The 21,981-nt window shown below is 37.9% G+C and overlaps 1 protein-coding gene across 5 annotated transcripts in view; it reads right to left on the bottom strand.

Moving 5' to 3' along the window:
- SIPA1L1 (signal induced proliferation associated 1 like 1) overlaps positions 1 to 21,981 on the bottom strand; it is a 363,330-nt gene that overhangs the window by 179,875 nt on the left and 161,474 nt on the right. Inside the window, exon 1 of one of the 5 annotated variants that reach the window (XM_049770291.1) lies at positions 9,739 to 9,791. The exons of the other annotated variants lie outside the window; for them this stretch is intronic. The gene's annotated coding sequence lies outside the window, so the exon portion shown is untranslated. Of the gene's footprint in view, positions 1 to 9,738; positions 9,792 to 21,981 lie in introns of those variants that run through there. 5 annotated transcript variants of the gene reach the window in all.

Genomic DNA, 21,981 nt, shown 5'->3' with positions numbered 1-21,981 from the left:
AACAGGAATTCTCTAGAATTCTCTAGAATTCCGGTCTCTTGGCCAGGGACTAATCTAGGTTGGCTATCAGTAAGGTAGCATTAGCTTTCTTAATAAAAAGTAACATTCTTTTTTTTTTTTAAAGGAACAGACAATGCCCTTGTGTCCGTCCCATCCATGTCGTTCCCCCACCCCACCCCCCCCAATATTCTCCCTAACCCTTCTTGGAGTAAAGGAGGCCTGGAGGAGCAACTAAAACACCTTGTTCCTAGGATTTCCCAAGGGAAAAAGGGTGTTTTTGTTATTTGATTTTGGGATTTACTTCGTCTTTGGGGATAAATCCTGGTGGTGTTCAGGGGACCACAGGATTTCAATACCAGGATTAAAATTAAGGTCAGCTGCATACAAGGCCTTATCCCTCCCAAAGGCCAGTTTCAGAAATGACACAGAGTAGTAAAGCACTCCCCTCTCCCCATTTGGGGGTGAGGGGGTTAGAGAAGTGGAACACAGTGAGATATCATACCTAATGCTCAGGAATTATTCCTGATGGGGCTCAGGGGACCATATGGCAGTGCTGGGAATCAAACCCAGGTCAATCTCATGTAAATTATCTTACCCACTGTATATATTCTCTCTGGTCCTAAAGCTAGGCTTTTTTTTGTTTTGTTTTGTTTTTGTTTTGAATTCACACCCAGCATTGCTCAGGGGTTACTCCTAGCTCTACACTCAGAAATTGCTCCTGGCAGACTCGGGGGACCATATGGGTTGCCGGGATTCGAACCACCACCATTCTTCTGCATGCAAGGCAAATGCCTTACCTCTATGCTATCTCTCCAGTCCCTAAAGCTAGGCTTTTTAAGTTTAAACCACTCATGACCCTTTTCATTTGAGACGTTTTTATGCAACCCTAAATGCATAAAATAGATATATACACCGAACATTTACTGAAAAAAAATAATGAAACTTATCTATTAAGCAAGTTTGCTTTTAGTTACATGATGTCATGTGGTGTCTCAATCTACAGTTTAAGATGCTAAGAAATAAAGGACAACGGTCCAGATTCCTCCAGGCATCTCTAAGAAAATAAAAAGGCCCTAGCAGTTCACAGATGCTACTTCTTGTGTAAAAAATTTCAAATTTGTCCATTTGCTTAAGTGGATGGAGGTTTGATTTTCTCGGGTTTACAGTTGATCACACCATATCAGCAAATAAGAAAAAATGAGATTTTTCAGTCAGTGCTGCTTGCCATTTAGTAACTATTTAAAAAAAAAAAAAAGGACAAGTGGGACAGAGAGAGAGCACATTGGTAGGGTGTTGGGGTCCAGTTTGATTCCCGGCATCCCATATGGTCCCCCAGTCTGCAAGGGGTGATATCTGAGTGCAGAGTCAGGAGTAACCCCTGAGCAATGTGGGTGTGGCCCAAAATCAATCAATCAATCAATTAGAAAAAAGAAAAAAGCACAGAGCCCAAGAGGTCTCAGGTATATTTGGTGGTGCTAATAAAGGACAGAACTAGGGAACGGTGGTAGGGCATTTGCCTTGCATGCTGCTGACCTGGGATGGTCCCCAGTTCGATCCCCAGCATCCCATATGGTCCCCCAAGCCTGCCAGGAGCAATTTCTGAGCACAGAGCCAGGAGTAACCCCTGAGCGCCATCGAATGTGGCCCCCCCCAAAAAAAAAAAGAAGAGAGGAGGGAGAAGGAAGGAGAGGGGAAGAGGGAGGGGGGAAAAGGAGAAGAGGGAGGGGGAGAAAAAGGGAGAAGGAGAAAGGAGAAGGAGAAGAAGGAGGAGAAGAAACAAAAATATCCAAGCCAAAAAATCACCAACAAGGGAATCATGACATTGAAACTTTAACAATTAAAACTTAAAATGGGCCTTCTATGCTGGCAGACTTGGCTCAGGGGTGGTAACATGTCATGCATTCTGGCAACATTGTAGGACAGAGTTCGACATTGGTAGTGGGGTTGGCACTCAAACACTGTATGACTAAAATCCAACTATGAATAACTTTGTAAATCACAATGGTTTAAATAAAATATTTTAAAAATGAAAAAAAGCAAAAGCCTGCAGGTAGAATATAAGGAATGAAGATTACAATACAACCTTCAAGATCTTCAATTTGAGTTTCTACAAAAAAAATCAGATACAGTTTGCAGTTTTTTGTTTTATTTTTTTTAACAGTTGCAGTGTTAATGAAGATATATCATTCCTTTGGCCTATATTTTACTGATCATCCAAGACAAAGTATTCTCAATCTGGCTCAGAAAAGTGAAGTGAATCTTCATACAACAAATAATATAAATCTTTTATAAAAAACTTTTAGAGTTGTTAGATGACTTGCTATGCCTCTCATATAAAACATGAAGTTGTGGGACTGGAACAATTGTATAGCGGGTAGGGTGTTTTCCTAGTAAGAGGCCAATCCGGGTTCAATTCCTAGCATTCCATATGGTCCCCCAAGCACATCCAGGAGTGATTCCTGAGCACAGAGCCAGCAGTAACTCCTGTGTACCACTGGGTATGCCCCCAAACAAACAAAAAACAAACCAAATAAACAAACATAAAGTTGCAGCCAAGTTTGAGCGATTGAGTAGAAAATTAAAATGTTGACTTCTAGTTTACTGCTTTAAATACTTGCAAAAATTTAACAGATGTGAGACTTAAGATTATAAAGGTACAAACTCTTAAATTCAACATATCTACATGTCTGTGTGAGCACAGCCAGTACTGCTGCCTCAGCTTACACCAGCCTTCCCACCCCATTTCTAACTGCTCTTTAAATGAAATCATGGTAGATGGTTTGAGGCTCGTGGTTCACAATCTCAGAATAAAAATATAGTATCAAGCCTGCTGAATTGAGCTTCCCTTATGTCCAGTTTATTTTATTTTATTTTGGTTTGGGGGCCACACCCGGTGGCACTCAGGGGTTACTTCTGGCTCTCTGCTCAGAAATAGGCTCCTGGCAGGCATGGGGGACCATATAAGATGTCGGGATTTGAACCACCATTGGTCCTGGGTCGGCAGCTTACAAGGCAAATGCCCTACTGCTGTGCTATCTCTCTGACCTATTCATATGTCTAGTTTATAATCTCACCTAAAAATTTATTGTCAGTGATATATCCAGGAAGTTAAAAAAAAGTAAAAACTGCATTAATGTACAAACTGGGATAAAATTTTAAAATTGGACTTTGAACGAACATAGCTCTCTATATAGTTATAATATTGAACATCTAATATATTGTCTGTTGTGCTCTGTACCATCAAACAAAATTGCTGCTTTTCTTTTTTTCAGCTGGTACTCAATACTCACTCAACACATATCTATTATTTACATTAGGAAGTTAACCCAATAATGATCCAAATTCTGTGCTTCGTAGTCACTTCCAGTGGTGTTTGGGTGACCAGGCTGCACCCAGGGAAATCTAACTGGAGCTGCCTGCATGCAAGTCTTAATACCTGTTCTATCTCTTTGGCTCCAAATATCTATTATTCCATAGATAGCTGAGGTAGAAATAACCCTGAAATTTGCATTTGGTGAAACAGATAAATGAACAAATAAAAATATATGCAGTAGAATTCAATAAAATATTTAACCTATTCCTCTTGGAAAGCCACCAAGAATATAATCCTAAAAGTAGATTTAAAAATCATGAGTGTTCAGGGGCCAGAATGATAGCACAGCAATAGGGCATTTGTCTTGCACGCAGCTGACCAGAAACGGACATGGGTTCGATTCCCGACATCCCATATGGTTCCCCAAGCCTGCCAGGAGCGATTTCTGAGTACAGAGCCGGGAGTAGCCGCTGAGCGCTACTGAATGTGGCCCCCCAAAAGACGATGAGTGTTTGGCTGGAGAGATAGTACATGGGTAATAAACTTATCTTGCATGTAGTCAACCCAGGTTTAATTCCTGGCATCTCATATGATCCCCCAGCACAATCAGGAATAATTTTTGTTTGTTTGTTTGTTTGTTTTTTGTTTTGGAGCCACACCCGGTGGTGCTCAGGGGCTACTCCTGGCTATCTGCTCAGAAATAGCTCCTGCCAGGCACGGGGACACACAGATTCAAATCAACCACCTTAGGTCCTGGATGGGCTGCTTGCAAGGCAAACGCCGCTGTGCTAACTCTCCAGCCCCAACCAGGAATAATTATAAGTGGAGCCAGGAGTAACCTCTGAGGGTCACTGGGTGTTGCCCCCCTAAAAAAATATATCATGAGTGTCCAATTAAGACAAACTCTTGACCTTTAAATGCAAAACTGCAGTTATCAAGCAATGGAGAATAGGAGGAAGGAGGCTGTGTAGGAGTAACAGATAGTGGTGAAGGGTCTTGAGTATTTTGGCAGTAGTAAAGGTAGTGTGTTTCATGGTTTCATCAAAACCAGGTGAGTTCACACTATTTGTAATTATCTTTTAATTATAAGAGCAATTTTATATCATCGACCAATACTTAAATAATTAATTGAATATACGTTAGCAATATTCATTTTCCAAAAAGTTACCTACCTTTTTTTGTGGGGGAGGGGTCATACCCAGCAGCACTCAGGAGTTACTCCTGGCTCTACGCTCAAAAATGGCTCCTGGCAGGCTCAGGGGACCATATGGGATGCTGGGATTTGAACCACAGTCGTTCTGCAAGGCAAATGCCCTACCTCCATGCTATCTCTCTGACCCAAAGTTACCTATCTTTTAAAATATTGATTTTATATAAATTAGAAAACTAGGGTCAGGGAAATAATACAAGATGCTTGTCTGCAAGCAGCCAACCCCAATTTTTTTTTTTTTTTTTTTTTTTGGTTTTTGGGCCACACCCGTTTGACGCTCAGGGGTTACTCCTGGCTATGTGCTCAGAAATCGCCCCTGGCTTGTGGGGACCATATGGGACGCCGGGGGATCGAACCGCGGTCCGTTCCTTGGCTAGCGCTTGTAAGGCAGACACCTTACCTCTAGCGCCACCTTCCCGGCCCCAGCCAACCCCAATTCTACCCCTGTATTGCATCAGAAACCACTTAGATGCACCACTGGATATGAACCAATCCCTAGTCCTAAATAAATATATTAGGAAGTCAGTTAATAGTTTACATTTTATTTGGCATTCTTCTTGAGCCTAACACTCTAATCCATAATATTTCTGTTGTGGAAAAAGGCGGTGTATTTCTAACAAGTTAAAAATGAAAGATGTTACCTCTCATTTCTCTGCTATTTAAAGTATAAAGTCAGCAAGAACCCTGGCTTTTATTTTACTTTATCGTTTGTTCTCCAGTCAATAATTTACATTCACCAGTACTTTTGTTGAACAGAACCATAATCACATGAATTAAACAGAAACTCCAAGTGCAAGGGGCAATTTAGAGGTAAGAAAGGTTATAAAAGGGCTCTCTGTGCAGAGAGGTACTAAAATAAATATTAATAAATACTAATAAATAATACAATCACAAAGTCGTTCAGATTTACAAGCAGTACACTTCCTTTCTAGTGATATTTAAAAGTACCAAAGAATTAAAAAAAATCAAAGTAAATATGATTAGAGAAACACTTCATATGTGCGAAAGTAATGAAAGAAACCGCAAAGGAAAAATGGATAGATTTGATTACATGAAATTTTAAATAAAATAACTACAAAGAGGGATTTTTATTTTTATTTTTTTTTGTTTTGGGGCCATACCTGTTTGATGCTCAGGGGTTATTCCTGGCTATGAGCTCAGAAATCGCTCCTGGCTTGGGGGGACCATATGGGACTCCAGGGGATCAAACCACAGTCCGTCCTACGCTAGCGCTTGCATGGCAGACACCTTACTTCTAGCGCCACCTTCCCGGCCTCGGATTTTTATTTCTTTAATAATATGTTATAATTAATTACAGAAAAAGTAAAACACTAAAAGAACTTTTAGGAGTATATAGTCTGGGGATGTGGTTAAAAAGCAAAGTACATGCCTTGCTTGTGGGAGCTTATGTTTAATTCTTGACATCACAGTCCCCTTCATCACTAAAATTAGTCCTGAATACCACTAGGTAAGGTCAAAACCCATTAAGTGATCTCAAAGTTTTTAGAAAGATATATCAATAGTGTTTTAAATGTTTACATGCTTTTGGCCAGTGATTTTATTTCTGAGATGTTCATAGGTAAATATTATCCAGAAGACAAATTTTGATGCAAAAAATGCTCATCACATATTATTTTAAAAAGAAGAAACTATATAAGTGACCTAAATATCCCCAAATTATATAAGACAGGATTTTCACATACAATGCTGTAAACGCATCAAAATTATCTTTAAACTTATTAATTACATAAGACTATAGCATTGTGAGGCCGGAGCGGTGGTGCAGGCAGTAGGACATTTGCCTTCTGCTCACACTATCCTAGGACAGAAGGCAGTTCGATCCCCCAGTTTCCCATATGGTCCCCCAAGCCAGAAGCGATTTCTGAGTGCATAGCCAGGAGTAACCCCTGAGCCAGGTATGGCCCAAACACCAAATATATATAATAAACATTGTTAAATTAAAAAAAACACTACGTAATATTATCTTGACAAAGTATAAAGAATTCAAAACATTAAAATACACATGAGAGCACCACCAGTAAAATAAGCAGGACTTTAGGGTTGGTACACTAACAATGATAGCTTGGCCCTTTCACTCTATACAAAACAAGTTTTCTAAAGGCTCTAACAGTAACACGACCATGCCTCATAGTATCTACTGACTAGAGACAAAAGGGAAAAATTAATGAAGATATATACAAGCATAAACATGTACATATGTGATAGTATACACATAAATATATATAAGGACATATGCATATTCAGGGCAGCACTTTCAGAAATTAAAGACATAAATTCTTCTGTGTCCATTTTTATAATATTGTAAACAGCAGTTGAATCTGAGGATAGCAGTTACAATTAACAAGAAAGGAAACATCCAAATACTAACATTTTTATGTGAATGAAAGTCAGAGGAAGTAATGATTTGTGAACTGCCCTTTGTTCTTATACATATGGACAGAAAAAAGTACTCACTGGACTCGCAGAGTCATCAAACTTTTTAAACAGGGGGCCAGTTCACTGTCCCTCAGACCATTGGAGGGTCTGACTATAGTAAAAACAAAACTTATGAACGAATTCTTATGCACACTGCATATATCTTATTTTGCAATGAAAAAAACAAAACAGATACAAATACAATATGTGGCCCACGGGCCATAGTTTGAGGACCACTGCTAGAGCTTCCTATACAAGGTCATCTATGAGGAGGTTTACTCAAGAATGACAAGAATGTCTCTTGATGCTTTAAATTGAAGGTAGTTGATAAGAAGCTTAAGATTTAGCATGATAGAATAAACAGTCATCTTTTCTCACTGGTCCAGATCATAGAATATATACAAAGCTTTCAACTTTTATTTTTATCTTTACAATTATTTTTAAGCCTCCAATATTTAAGTTTCATAGTTTAAGATAGTTCACTTTTAAAATTAATAACATTATGTATGAAGCATGGCTTTTTTTGGGGTTATTTTTTAAAATGGGGCACCTAAACTCCCTTTCTAGTAAAACTTAAAAGTGCAAAAGACAATTATAGCTCATGTTTGAAGATTTGAGCTGTGGAATTTCAGTTAGATTGACAGTTAATATCAAAGGAATTAATCTGCTTAGGAAAAATGCATTATTTTATAGAGATCCCCTCTAAACCATCTTGTTGAATAGTAATATTATATTAGTGTATGTATTCAAAAACACAATATCAACTTCAGGTAAGAAAATCATCTGGGGCCGGGCGGTGGCGCTAAAGGTAAGGTGCCTGCCTTGCCAGCGCTAGCCTTGGACGGACCGCGGTTCGATCCCCAGGTGTCCCATATGGTCCTCCAAGCCAGGAGTAACCCCTGAGCGTTACCAGGTGTGGCCCAAAAACCAAAAAAAAAAAAAAAAAAAGAAAATCATCTGCCTTTTTTGATATTTATCCTTGGTACACTTAAAAGTACTGAATTGACGGGGGCCGGAGAGATAGCATGGAGGTAAGGCGTTTGCCTTTCATGCAGGAGGTCATCGGTTCGAATCCCGGCGCCCCATATGGTCCTCTGTGCCTGCCAGGAGCAATTTCTGAGCCTGGAGCCAGAAATAACCCCTGAGCACTGCCGGGTGTGACCCAAAAACCACAAAAAAAAAAAAAAAAAAAAAAAAAGTACTGAATTGAGTATTCTATTTTCATAAATTGAGTCAATTTGAAATGTATTTCATTGATAGAGATCAGTTGTTTTGCCTTGATATCTATCCTTTTTTTTGTTTTGTTTATTTTGTTTTGTTTTAATTTTGGTTTTTTGTTTTTGTTTTTTCTTTTGGTATCTAGCCTTGCTGAAAACACACACACACACACACACACCCCAATATAATACTGTAAGCACCACAAGCCCCATTCACTACAACAAAAAAATGAAGGAAATATAGTAAAAAGTAAATTAATAAAGGGAAATTATATCTAGCTACTGCTTTTCCTATGGATACTACATGATCAATTCAATCATGCTAAATCTGTCATCTCCATCTGCTTCAATACTAACAAAATTAGAAGTTTAAATTATTTTTGAGAAGGAGTTGAGCCATACTCAGTGGTATTTAAGGCCTACTCTTGGCTCTGTACCCAGGAGTCACTGCTGGTGTAGTATTCAGGGATGTGGTGTAGGTGTTTGGGACTGAATTAGGGTCAGCCACATGCAAAACAAGCACCTTAACTCCTATGCTAGTTCCCTAGCCATTGGAAGGTTAAATTCTTTAATTAGTAGACAAATACTCAAGAGATTGTTTAATACTCCATATATAACACTATTCAAGTCTCAGAGTCTCAATTATTCAAAGACAATCAGTTCCACACTAAAAACTAGCATCTAAAAACACCTTATAAAATATATTTGCATATAAAATATATTTGCATATAAAATACTGTCTAATATAGGAATATCAATCATTCATTCTATGTGCTCTTTAAAACACACAGGTCTCTAAAACGGGTACAGGCAAGGAAAAGATTCATTCCATCCATAGGTCGGGTACATTTCCCTTATTTTACGATATTAGTTCACAGATTTGCACAAATGATGACATGTGCACTATCCAGGGGAAAATATTGTTCTGAAAAACATGTCTTTCCCATCTTGACACTCCATTTAAAAGAATTCAGATTAAACATCCCAACTGAGTGATTGAGAAATAACGGAGACGTGAAGAGAAGAGGAAAAGATGAACCATGAAAAAAATAAAGCATTTTTTTCCTCCTGTCATCGCTGTTTTTAACCTAACATGTCTCTCCAAGTTGTTAGCTCCATGGTAATGGAGCAGGCGAAAAATTTAGAAACACTGAAAGAACAAATTCTCTCAGCATATTTTAGGGTTTTAACGCAAAGCTTACCATGGAATTAGAAGCATACACGTTAAAAACAGATTTTTATAATTTAGTAATGATGAAAGATGAGCAATCTTTGTTTTATAAAGTTCTTAAAATTAGCTACATTCCCTCACCCCTAATATACAGTCTTCACCTTCATTTTTAATTTATTTATTCTGGTTTGGGGGCCATCTGGCAGTGCTGGAGTCAGTCCTAACAGCATTTGGGTGGGAGTGGGGGTGGGGAACAGTCCCAGGGATCAAACCAGGGTCTCTGCATGCAAACCATGTGCTCTATTCCACGGAGCTCTCCTTTTCTGAGTTTCAATTTTTTTTTTCACGATTGGTTGAAACATTGCTTTCCCCCACCCACACACTCTGGTACCTCATGTATGGAGACATTGATGGTGGTCAGAGATGGAGTTAGGTTGGGAAGAAAGGTAGCAATGCACTAGCATCTAGCAGCAAAGACCAGGAACACGGCTAAACATCTTACAACTTTCACACAAAGAATTCTCTCATCTCAAAGGCCTAAGTTCTGGAGAATTAGCTTTAACACTGAAATTCAACTACCCATGTTCCAAAATTTAGTCTCCTATGTGAAGCAAAGCAGGAAGGCTCTGCCGCAGCCCAAAGCTAATGTCTACTATGGTTCTACCCTCTGAACTCCTCTGACACCTGCTAGTCAAGGGGCTTTCACTATTGAACCAAGGAAAGAAAATTATACTATGGACAATTACATTTGCAAATAAACCAAAAAAAATTAAAAAATAAAAAGATAATGTAAAATAAGGAAAACAAAAGGACTATTTTAAACCTTTTGGTGCTATAATAGATAACCATGCAAATAATATTTACTAATTCTTGCTTGCTAAAAATCCCAAAGCCTTCTTTATGGTTTTTGTTTGTTTGCTTGTTTTTGGTTTCTTTTCTTCTTCCTCAGTACAATACACTCGGGAATCACTCTTGGTAGTGCTTAGGAGATCATATGGGATGCTGGAAAACAAACCTGGATTAGACAAGTGCCCTACCTGCTGTACCATCGCTCCAGTCTCTCAATATTCAGTTTTAATTAGTTGAGGTAAATAAAATTACTTTAATGAATGATATTTCCTGAAAACCTACTCTGTGAACAGTTAAACAGGCTAGCGAGGGGCTGGAGTGATAGAACAGTGGTAGGGCATTTGGTTTGCATGTGGTCAACCTTGGACGGACCTGAGTTTGATTTCCAGCATCTCATATGGTCCCGTGCCTGCCAGGATGGATTTCTGTGCACAGAGCCAGCAGTAATCCCTGAGATGGTGGTGAACCTAGCAGACTAGAGCAGGAACAGCATATCAATAAATGATGCCAAAGGCAGAGAGTGACATGTGTCCTTCAAATAATTAACATGTTGATATGGGCAAGAAAGCTGCTTGACTACTCTCATCAATAGATTGCTTCAGAGGGCTCTATATTAGAAACAGTCATTTAACATACGAAGCCCTAAAGAGTCAAGAACAAATTAATTATACTAAAAGAGGACAATCCAGGAAGCAGGAAGAGCAAGCAGAAATACCCTCAAACAAGAACTCAGGTAGCATTCCCAAAGGAGAGAGAGTTAGCATGGCAGAGGATGGCAGGAGACAACACAAAGTAAAGAGAAAGATGCATATCTGACAGTGAGGAAATGAGACTGGGGATGCAACTCATAGATTTGGGTTAGAGGTCTTGGGTTAGAGTCCCAGCACCAAATAAATAAATAAATAAATAAATAAACAAACAAACAAACAAACAAATAAATAAATAAATAAATAAGCTGGGATGCCTTTATCAGAGCAATCTGCATTAAGTATCAGGCTCCAGGGCCATGACCCTGAATGAAATGCATGATGGTGGGATCAGCAGAGAAGTAGGCAAAATTAGGTAGTTTCAAAAGACAAAGACAAATTATGCAATAGATTATATATGGCTAAGAAACTTGACTTACTTATGGGTTTAGAAAGAGATTAAATCAAGGAAAGATGAAGTCATGAAATTTTCCTATACATGGATGGACATGGAAACTATTATGCTGAATGAAATAAGTCAGAGGGAGAGAGATAAGCACAGAATAGTCTCTCTAGTCTATGGGTAGTTTTTTTTTTCCTTCCGTCTATGGGTTTTAAGAAAAATAAAAGACATTATTGTAATAATGCCCAGAGATAAAGGCCAGAAGGACCAGTTCATGCTAATGAAGCTCACTTCAAATAGGGGTGAGTGCATTTAGAGAAATGACACACTAAAAACTACCATGGCAATGTTAACGAGTGAGACAAATAGAATGCCTGTCTGCCTGACTCAAATACAGGCAGGGGGTGAGGGAGCAAGAAGGGAAGGGGTGAACAGTGGTGGGCATGTTGTACTGGTGAAGGGGGGTGTTCTGTTTATGACTGAAACCCAACTACAATCATGCTTGTAATTATGGTGCTTAAATAAAGATTTTATAAAAGAAGAAAACCATTTTTTGAGTTTCTGGTACATATAAAATTTCTGTCCTTAAAGATAAACAAATGATTGCCATTCAGTGCTTAAAAGAAAAAAAAAACAAAACAATTGAGAGCTTTTCACATTAATCCATAGAGTGCATAAAGCAAGAAGCACCACTGTCTAATTCTAACAAGTACAGTATGGCCAGGTCAGAGCAAAGGTAAGAAAATAACTGAGACAGGTGTAATCAGGCAGAGAAACAAAAAGAAAGGCCAATCCCTCATCTTTAGGAATGCACAAAAGGAAAAAGTTATCTCCCCATTGCAGACCTTCTCTGTGACTACAGATGAGACAAAGCCAATCTTTCTGGGAAATTCCAAAGAGCCGTCCTTAGTAAACATTTCCCATACTTTGTGGTGAACTGAGTTCTATGAGGACAGAGAGCCTGCAGAGCCTCAGTCATACACAATCTGTTCAGTACACTAGCAATAAGAACAAATAAATGAAGACAAGTCGATAAAAGATAAAAAGATATATTCACAGAAGTAGAACTAGAAAAAAAAGATGGACTCTGTGAAGGAGTCAGAAAACAAGGAGTGGAACGTGTGCACATATAGTCAAGTGCCAAGAAAGAAAAGCCTCATCACATAAAGACTGAGAATTGTGTGCTTTAGTACAACATGCAATAAACTTTAAAGCTTTCAAAGCAGAATTAACAGTCTGAAAAAATTATGGATAGACTCAGTGGAACACTAAGCATGGTCCCCCTAAGACCAAGAATAAGATAATGATTCTTTTCTCAGAACTTTTAGGAAGGCTTTATAAAGTTCTAGCTCATTCCGTAAAGGCATTTTTCATTAAAGAAAAATAATTTTAAAAGATAGAAAGAATGAGCTAGGGATGTACCTCAGTGGTAGCAAGCATGCCTGGCATGCAGGAGATCTGGGTTTGAGTCCCAGATTGGGGGGATGAGGATGCAGGATGGGGGGGGGGGTATATAAAAGGGTAAGAAATGGAGAAGTAAATCATTTTTTTTTGTTTTTGGGCCACACCCGGTGGTGCTCAGGGGTTCCTCCTGGCTGTCTGCTCAGAAATAGCTCCTGGCAGGCACGGGGGACCATATAGGTCACCGGGATTCGAACCAACCACCTTTGGTGCTGGATCAGCTGCTTGCAAGGCAAACGCCGCTGTGCTATCTCTCCAGGCCTGGAGAAATAAATCTCACCATGTCAATCCCTTATAAAATATACATAATATTTGAACTAGGCAATAACACTGAGGTTCTTTTTACAGGATGTAAATCCCATATACAGCTAGTAATTATATGTCACTAAACCAGCGAGTAAGCAGCACATGGGAAATTTTTAAAAATAATAGTATTTGGGGCTGGAGAGATAGCATGGAGGTAAGGTGTTTGCCTTTCATGCAGAAGGTCATCGGTTCGAATCCCGGTGTCCCATATGGTCCCCTGTGCCTGCCAGGAGCAATTTCTGAGCATGGAGCCAGGAGTAACCCCTGAGCACTGCCAGGTGTGACCAAAAACCACAAAAAAAAAAAAAAAAGAAAAAGAAAAAGAAAAAAATAATGACATTTAATATAGCCAGCTATGGAAATGTAAAAAAAAAAGCCCTACTAAATGTTACAAAATATTAATGAGCAAAATTAAGTGGAATGGTTTGGGTATGAGAAACTGAGTATTATTAAAAAGTCTGCTCTCAGGATTGAACTGAGTGAAAGCTTCCATCCTCAGAATCTGCATCATAGAGTCCCCTGGAGCATGGGTGGAAACAACTTCAGTCAATGAAATCCCATTCAAAATATCACAGACTTCATGGCACATTGGGGGAGAGGGGTGGGAATAGACATGATAAATTGATTCTAAAATTGCTGAGAAAATCTAAAGATCTATAGTCAAAACAAATAGAGAAGATAAATCAAAATGGGAAGTCTTAAATACTTAACTTCAAACTTACTACAAAGGCAGAATGATTAAAATAGTATATAATCAGTGTAAGAACAGCAAGTAGACCAGGGAAAAAAAGAGATTCCAGGAATAAATTCATACAAAAATGGTCACCTGGTTTTCTATCAACGTTCAACTCAAGAGAAAAAGTCTTTTTAAATAAAAAACAATTCAAGTTGCCTTCACATAAAAACATTAAAAATAGGATTTCAGGGTCCGGAGCAGTGGCACAAGGGGTAAGGTCTTGCCTGTGCTAGCCTAGGATAGACCTCAGTTAGATCCCCCAGTGTCCCATATGGTTCCCCACGCCAGGATCAATTTCTACTGGTATCCACCCCAATAGGATTTCAACTTAAATGTGAAATAAACCCCTATATCATCTTTCTAATCTAAAACAACTTAGATGTTACAGTAAAGAAATATCATGAAAATGATAAATTAAAATTGAATATCCTGATCCTTAAGATATTGTAAATATATTGTGTATATTTTAAATATGTTTAAAGAATATGTTTAAAATCTTAAAATAAATATAACTTAATATACTAATTTAGAAAAATAGACTTGAAAGAGACATTCTCTCCTAAGTTTTAAATATACAGACATGGTCAATAAACATATACACACAGAATTATGTTCCAAATCATGTTCTCAGCAAAAAGCAAATAAAAAACAATAAAGAGCTGGAAAAACAGTAAGATAAATGGGTAAAAGATTTGCTTTGCATAGGAACAACCTTGGTTCAATCTCCAGATTCAAATATGGTCCCCAAAAATACTGCCAGAAGTGACCCCTGAGCACAGAGTCAGGGAGTAAGCCCTGTGCATAGACAGTGTGAGCCCATACCAATAAAAGAAAACCATAATGAAATATTGTTTCACTCATCATACTACAATGGCTAAATAAACAAAATCCTGGCATTAGCATTCTGGTAAGCTTTCTTACATTCTGTTAAGTGTGTGAAGCAGGTGCCGGAGATATAGCATGAAGGTAGGCGTTTGCCTTGCATGCGGAAGAACGGTGGTTCGAATTCCGGCATTCCATTGCCAGAAGCAATTTCTGAGTGTAGAGCGAGGAATAACCCCTGAGCACTGCCGGGTGTGACTCAAAAACAAAAACAAACAAACAAACAAACAAAAATGTGAAGCAACTAGAACCACTATATACCAACTGGTACAGATGCAAAATGGCACAATCAGTTTAAGAGAAAAAAATTAAATAAGCTGGTACAGATGCAAAATGGCACAATCAGTTTAAGAGAAAAAAATTAAATAAGCAATACAAAGTCAACTAAAATCACTATCTCATATAAACATAGTAGAAACAATATATATATGTATATATAGTCTAGATTCAACTATTCCTATGTATAGTGATTCTAAGCAATAAGAATAAAGAGATGAAAATATATGCCCAAAACATAGGATTTTATGAGGATGCTTATAGCAGTCTTATTTATTATGGCTCCAAAAAATAAACAACCCAAAATTTAAGAACACTTAAGACTATGCATATATTGCACATACATACTATCTCAAAAAAGAAAAAAGACTAATTTTTCATTGTACAATATTCTACAATTTCAGGGGTTGCGTTTCACAACTCTATGTGCCTGATTCTCACCATTCCCACCACCAAATGGACATCTCTACTTATTCTTCCCCCAACATTGCCTTCTCCTTTCTTTCTGAAACCTATCCTAGTTTTCACCTGTTTTTCTTTCATTATTCATACTTCAGATATATAAAGTATTTATAAAGAAAGAATAATGGTAAAACTGGAGTAAAACAGCCACCATCCTTTTTTCTGTTATGTTCACATTGAAAAATAAAGTGAGAACAATCTGAGACATGGTGGAAACATTTGGAGCAAAGAAACTGAAAAATAAAGCAATAGGATTAGAGAGTTAACATCTAGAGAGGCCAGAGGAACAAGGCCAATAGGATGAAGAGGTTACTTTGAAAAGGAGCAGGACTGCCTAAAAATAAAAGAAATCAGGGGATACTGGAAGTCTGACTTCATTGGATAGGTATGTAAGCTCCTATAAATCTCTGCCTCCTTCCTCTGGACTAAGTAAGTCAACCTCAATACAACTTTAAGCATGGTTGCTCTCTTTTGTTTGAAGCATTAGTATATATATTCATTAATAAACAGTTGCAAATGCTATTCCTTTAATGAGATTTTGTTGTTGTTGTTTTGTTTTTTGGGCCACACCCGGTGACATTCAAAGATTACTCCTGGCTATGTGCTCAGAAATTGCTCCTGGCTTGGGGGACCATACTAGACACCGGGGGATCGAGCCAAGGTCTGTCCTAAGTTAGCCTGTGTAAGACAAAGAAAGGCCTACCACTTGTGCCACTGCTCTGGCCCCTAATGAGAATTTTTTAAGATTTTCATACTCGCAATGGTCCTCAAACTACGGCCCGCGGGCCACATATTGTATTTATTCCCATTTTGTTTCTTCACTTCTAAATAAGATATATGCAGTGTGCATAGAAATTTGTTCATAATTTTTGTTTTTACTATAATCTGGCCCTCCAAAAGTCTGAAGGACAGTGAACTGGCCCCCTGTTTAAAAAGTTTGAGGACCCCTGAAGGTAAATGGTGAAGGGTCTCAGGCACGTTGATAGTGGTGAAATACAGTACCAGTGTACACCAAAGTCATTAAATTTTAACAGTATAGTAAACATATGAATTGAATTATAATGATCATATTAAAAAGCTGTTAAGATGCAATATTTTATGTAATCTCATATATTCAATACAGATGTATTCACCATAGTGACTTTACTGTCCATCATGCTTCTATGACTTATAACCAAGAGTTCATATCTTCTGATCTCTTTATTTTTATTCCATCTATGAAGTTATTTTTTGTTTTGTTTGTTTCCCAGACTCCATACATAAGCAGTATCATATGATTCTATGATAGATGTCTTTGTTCTTTGAATTCCAAATGTGATACCGTATGTCTTTAACTTTCTTCACTTAGCAGAATGCCCTCAAGGTCTATATACTCATGTTTTTCTGTGCTAAAGTATACTATTGTATAAAATGTCCTGCCTTCTTTATTCATCTATTCGTGGATACTGGTTGTTGTTGGCTACTATAAATAATGATACAATGAACATGGGGATACACATATCTTTTTGAATTAATGTTTTCTTTTTCTTTCTTCAAATGCCCAAAAGTGGAAGTCCTAGATCTTAAAAGGGTTGTTTTAATTTTCTGAAAAAAATTCCATGATGTTTTCCATAACAGCCATACTATTTTACCTCCCACTAGTAATGCATATGAACTTCCTTTTCTCCACATCCTTATCCATACTTGTGATCTCTTGTAAGTTATTCTATATCTCATTGTGGTTTTTACTTATCTGATTATTAGTGGTTCTGATCCTTGAGCGCCTTTGCCTGCTAGTCATCTATATGTTTTGGTAGAAGAATTATCTATTTGGACCCAATGACCACAGTTTAATCCACTGATTTTTGTTGTTGTTGTTGTTGTTATTTTATTTTATTTTATTTTTGCTTGAGTTCTATGAGTTCTTAATATACTTTGGATACTAATTCCTTGTTATATATATGAAATGCAAATATTTTCTCCCATTCAGCAGGCTGTTTTTTCAACGCTTGGATTGTTTTTCTTTGCTGAACAAAAATTTTCAGTTTGGTGCAATTTACATTTTGTTTCACATTCTTGTTTTGTTTTAGCCACTTTTGGGGGTCAGATCCCAAAAGCTATCAACAAGATAAATGGCAAAGAGCTTACAGCCTAATGTTTTCTTTGAGAATTTTTGTGTTTTTAAGTCTATGTTCAATCTGTAATCTGCTTTCAGTTTATTTTTGTGGTCAGTGTAAGATAGTAGATTGGTTCATTCTTTAGCTATGCATTTGAGCATTTTCCCCAAGATATATTCTTGGTTCATTTGTCATAAATTATTTAGCCATATATTCATGGATTTATTTCTGAGTTCTCTATTCTGTACCTTATGTGTTTTCAATTTCTTTGTGCCATCCAATGAAAAACATTTTAGAATGATGAATCTTAACTCAAAACTCTGCGATGGGTATATGAATTTCCTAAACTAGTAAGAGGCTTCTGTCTTTCATTACTCTCTTCTTTCTATCCCTTTGCCCCTCCTTCCTTCTCCCTTCTCTCTTTTCCTCTTCCTTCATTCCCACTCCTTCCCCCTTCCTTTCCTTCTCTGCCCTCTCTTATTTTCTCTCCTTTCTCCCTTTCCTTCTGAATTTTGGGTAACACCTAGCAGTGCTTACGGGTCACTTCGGTTCAATGTTCAAGGAAAAATGTTCCAGAGATCAAACTTGGGCCTCTTGTAAGCAAATCAAGTACTCCGGTCTTTTGAACTATTTCTCCAACCTGTTTTCTATACTTTTATTACTTGTTTTGCTACTTTTAACTAGTTAACTATGTATTTTGAATTTTTTAATTTATCTTTAAAATGGAGAAGTCATTAACAAATGTCAGAATCCTTATATTATGCAAACATTCTAGAGAAAATACTCTCCATGTTAATTTATGCATCAACAAACAGGATTTAACATTTAATAAACAAGCCTGTAAGACATTAATTCACCTGGTATAAAAGAGTAATCTCTCTTAGAAGCAGACACAAGAATTAGAAATTCATGTAGCATGTAAAAGCCCTGATGCTGTGGAAGTTACAACTTGAGATTCTTCTTTTTGTTCACTTGAGCACCTTTTCTCTGAAGAGCACAGGTTTTAACCCTAATTTCCAATAATGTAATATGTCTAATCTCAAATTTAAGCATTCTTTTGTTTTGTTTTGATTTTTGTTTTTTGGGCCACACCCGTTTGATGCTCAGGGGTTACTCCTGGCTAAGAGCTCAGAAATTGTCCCTGGCTTGGGGGGACCATATGGGATGCCAGGGGATCAAACCTCGGTCTTTCCTTGGCTAGCGCTTGCAAGGCAGACACCTTACCTCTAGCACCACCTTGGCCCCATTTTGTTTTTGTTTTTGTTTTTTGTTTTTTTTTTGGCCACACCTGGCGGTGCTCAGGGGTATTACTCCTGGCTGTCTGCTCAGAAATAGCTCCTGGCAGGCACGGGGGACCATATGGGACACCGGGATTCGAACCAACCACCTTTGTTTGGTCCTGGATTGGCTGATTGCAAGGCAAATGCCACTGTGCTATCTCTCCAGGCCCAATTTAAGCATTCTTAAGAGACTTGCAAGGAACAAGGAAAATTGCCCTATTTATAATTTTATTTTGGAGCTACATTCAGTAGCTAGGGGCTACTGCCAGCTGTGTACTTGATAGTTACTCCTGGTGGTGTTTAATGCTCAAACTTAGCCTTCTGCTTGCAAAGCACATGTTCAGTTCAATGAACGACCTGGTTCTGGAGAATTTAATTCTAACAAGAATTCAAATATTGTCAATAGTCTCTACTGCTACTGGATCCTCTTTATCTGCCAAGGCATCATTTCTAAGATGATTGGTACAACTTTGTTAGTTCTACCTATACCATTGTATTTTTCTATAATTCACCTTTTTATAACTTTACATGGAATTTGATTCCACTATATCTTGAAATAGAAATAATAAGACAATATGAGCTCAAAATTATGCCTCTACTCAGGCAGTCTTACAACACATGCAAAAATCAGCCCATCTCTTCCCCTTAGCCAACCAAGCTGCTGACAGCAAGCTAATAGTGTTCTGAAAGAGCCCCCAAAAGCTTATCAATGTAAACTGCTGGCCAGTTAGAAAGAATATCAAATCCCTGCCATACAGTATTTTTAGTATTCCACATTCGAGTCAGCACCAGTTTACTATGAAATGCAGGAAAGCATTTCTGATGAGGTGCTGCTGCCAATGCAGAAGCAGTTTTAGGCCTGCTTCCAAATATGATCTGGCATTATTCCACTGAACTGATTCAGAAGATATTTGCAGCCAAAGCAGCATCTCCCCACCCATAGGAGCTTGGGGAAGGTAAGGCAGGCCTTGTTACTCTGTGAGAGGAGAGAAGTGTGTCTTCCCAGTCTCGCTAATATACAGATCAACCACAACAGAGCTCTGGTGGGCCAGGGCACCTCTTAAAAATGCTAGGCAGAGAACAGGCCTGGAGATGCTGTGCTACTGGGGAAAGTAGTACTGGGGTCCACAGGCTATACACCTAATTTTGTTCTCAGGTATATGTAGCGCTGAGAGCATCCTGCATGCCCAGCGCATGCTCTAAGTTGATTTCTCTCTCTAGCTCTTTGCCTTCCCAAATTTTTCTTGCAACTTATTCATTATAAATTCTAAGGTTCTTTTCTAAAACAAATTACTTCCAAGCTGTACAGTGATGATAAACTGATCTGTGATCAACTGATAAAGTTGCACCTGGTAAGAGTCCAAACAATCAATCAACAAGTGGAGAGCATTGTTTATTTAAAGCATCAATACTAGTGCTAAGAACCAGAGTAAGAACTGAAATAAAGCTAGTGAGTATAAAAAAATGAATAACACATAATCCCAACACTATGAATAAAAAGAAAAAACATTTAGAACAACTGCATATCTCAGAAATTACCCATAGTAAAAAACAGACAGTAAAGCAAGGACAACAATTATTGGTAATGTTTGGAAAAAATTAAATTCTGCTTTCTTCAATTATTTATATGCTAATATCTCATATTAATGTTTGACTAAGAATATATCATGACTATTTTCTTATAATGAAACAACTGATTTAAGATATAGATATGGGGCCAGAGAGATAGCATGGAGGTGGGGCATTTGCCCTGCATGCAGAAGGTCAATGGTTCGAGTCCCAGCATCCCATATGGTCCCCTGAGCCTGCCAGGAGCGATTTCTGAGCATAAAGCCTGAGCGCTGCCAGGTGTGACCCCCCCAAAAAAAAAGATATAAAACTTGGTAATATTTGCCTGTTATAATTCAATACTTTCTCAAGGAAAGTGACTGTAGGATTACAAAAGTGAAACCCAGAAAGCTGCTGCTCAATACCCAAGAAATCTTCAAAGACAGCTCTATGTTCTTATTAAAATTAACAGCTGCAGAAACACATTCTTTTTAAAAATCCTCATTTTCTTTCAGGGGAATTTTCTCAAAGAATCATAGGCTGAATTCAAAAGGGATGAAGTGCCCAAACTAAAAGATAACACAAAATGTAGACCAAGGAGAAAGTTTTCATTATTTGCTCAGTTTATACCATAATGGTTTCAGGAGAAAAGACTTTGGGGTGGAGGGTACTTAGCTGGTGAACCAACTGCTTCTAAAAAATGCTTGCTAGAAGAGACACTCAAGAGAAGCCTGCTTGGAAGTTAAAGAGGCTGGAGTAGATCAAATATTCAGAAATAATTCAAACACCACAGAACAAATACTTCCAGACTAAAGGAGAGATCTGTTGCTCACTATACCTCTATAGGGTGATGATTTGAAAAATCAAACTACTGTTCAACTTGCTATAAATGAAGCATGATGTGGGATAAGCAGAGATCTTAGAAGTTTGACAATGTTTCACTGTGGAGCCATGTAAAGGTGATTTAAAAAAAAAAAGGCTGGAGGAGGGAGAAAAAAGGAAAGAGGCACTTAGAATGTGACGTGGAGCAGAAATGTTTTTAAGATGGTGGAAAGACTCAGATTCTCTGAGAATTAACACAAACAGCCCTGGAGCACTTTTTTCTTCCATTAACCAAGGGAGTAGAGACCAAGTCTTTTGTCTTTTTTTAAGTTATGTTATTCTTCTACTCTTTCATTAAAACAATTTTTCATATTAGTCTTTTACTTGGGAAAAAAACACTCGTAACACAACTTCACAAGAAGAAACACGGCCTGCATAAGAAAATCCCTCCCTGAAAATAACTGCAAATAGAGATTAACCAGGAATAAACCAGAGGGAAATTGCTCTTTGCAATTTCTAACTCCATATTATTTAATGAAAGGGTGTAAACTAGTAGAAATGAGTACCTGTACTTAGAATAGAAAAACAATGTGGACAGAATGGTCCCACCATCATTCCTGGCAGCAAGCTTGTTGTCATAACTAGTGTGGTCCCCACAAACCCCATCCCTGTCTGAACAGTACTGTGTGGGAGAATACGTTATTAGTTAATGTTCACAACAGCTATTTCTGGAGTGCAAATTATAAATGGTTTTCATTTTATTTTTTTGGTTCATCTGCATTTTCTCTTATAGAAATTTAAAAATCTGGGGCCGGAGAGATAGCATG

The sequence above is a fragment of the Suncus etruscus genome, chromosome 3, assembly GCF_024139225.1.
Source record: "Suncus etruscus isolate mSunEtr1 chromosome 3, mSunEtr1.pri.cur, whole genome shotgun sequence".
Taxonomy (NCBI): Eukaryota; Metazoa; Chordata; class Mammalia; order Eulipotyphla; family Soricidae; genus Suncus; species Suncus etruscus.
Note: the sequence above shows the minus strand (reverse complement) of the source record. Positions and strands in the feature narration are given on the sequence as shown.